This window comes from Orycteropus afer, unplaced genomic scaffold (assembly GCF_000298275.1).
Source record: "Orycteropus afer afer isolate SDZICR_OR568_19922 unplaced genomic scaffold, OryAfe1.0 scaffold00771, whole genome shotgun sequence".
NCBI classification, from domain to species: Eukaryota; Metazoa; Chordata; class Mammalia; order Tubulidentata; family Orycteropodidae; genus Orycteropus; species Orycteropus afer.
The window spans coordinates 151,375-153,030 of record NW_006922358.1 but is presented as its reverse complement, the minus strand read 5'-3'; positions in this window follow the sequence as shown (position 1 = coordinate 153,030).

Below are 1,656 nucleotides of genomic sequence, written 5' to 3'. Positions count from 1 at the left end.
TATAGTGATTTAGATGAAAGTTTACAGAGTAAATTCACTTTCCACACAGCAGTTCATGTACACTTGGTCTCATGACAATGACTATAGTTTACCACAATGCAACAGCTCCCCTCCCACTTCTTCCCCATAGTTACCTCTTTCCTGTGTCTTTCCCTCCATGCACTCCTCCCCCCTGAGTTATGTCCCTGTGCATATACAGCCTTCTATTCTCCCATGATTGTTCTCTCCAAGGAATGTATCCACCTAGTGTAAATGTTCACCTCATAAGCCTTTTGTTTGGCTGGAAGCCACAGATGTGGGTTCAGTTCCAGAGCTGATAGGCAGTTAGGGGCTGTAGTCTCAATGGTTCCACCAGGTTCTATCAGACCAGCAAAACTGGTCCCTCTTTTTTCAAATGATTTTGAGTTTTGTTCCACATTGTTCTCCCACACTATCCAAGATCTCCTACATAGATCCCCCTCTGAGTGGTTGACAGTGGTAGCTGGGCATCATCTAGCTCTTCTGGTCTCATAGTGGTACAGGCTGAGAATCACGTGGTGAACCAGTCGCTTGGACTAATTGTTTTCATGAATCTTTGTTTTTTTCATTCTTCTTTTCTCTGGAAGAGGAAAGAACCTTTGCTGCATCTAGATGGCTGCTTGCAAGCTTTTAAGATCCCAGTCTCTACTCGCCAAAGTAGGAGATGGAACAATGTTTTGTGTAGTGTGCTTTGACAATTGAGCTTAATGTCCCCTGCAACTAAGGTCCTAACTAAAGTTCAACTACTCGCTCCCTCTGGGTAGCTGGCTATGCCCAAGAAGTGACTATAATCTTGTCCATTGTCAGCTCTACTATATATGTGGGAATTCTTACAGAACATACAAATACACTTGTAGAAACATTGTCTGCCAACCCTATACAATGGTCTTGGGCACACTCACTCCCTCCTGCATAGACATAGCTAATAGTTCAGCCTGCCATCCTGTACCCACCCATATACCCGTGTTTGCCTTCATTGACAACACAGTACTGTATGTGCAAAAGGGTTCATCTTTGCTGTCTGTACCCCCCATGTACCCCTCTATACCTTCCTCTTCCCCAATGCCATCATATTGATAACTCACATTTGGTACATTGTTCTTCTCTTTATCCGAATCAAACTTGTCTCTACCTATCTAACAGTATTCCCTACACTACCCTCCTACCCCTGGTAACAAACAAAGAAAATTTCCTTCCATATATAAATCTTTCCTTAACTTTTTACAATAATGGACTAATACAATAGTTCTCCTTCTGTGATTGACTTATTTCACTCAGCATAATGTCCTCCAATTTCATCCATGTTATGCAATGTTTTGTAGATTCTACGTTATTCTTTAGGGTTGCATAGTATTCCATTGTGTGTATATACCATAGTTTGGTTATCCATTCTTCAGTTGATGAACAACTAGGTTGTTTCCATCTTTTGGCTAGTGCAAATAATGCTGCGATGAACATGGGTGTACATACGTCTGTTCTTGTCCTGGTCCTCACTTCTTTAGGAAATATATTTAGTATTGGAATGGCGAGGTCAAATGGTATTTCTAATTCCAACTTTTTAAGGAATCACCAATGAGCTCTGGTAGCATAGTGCCTAAGGCATTTGACTGCTATCCAGAAGGCTGGTGGTTCAAACCC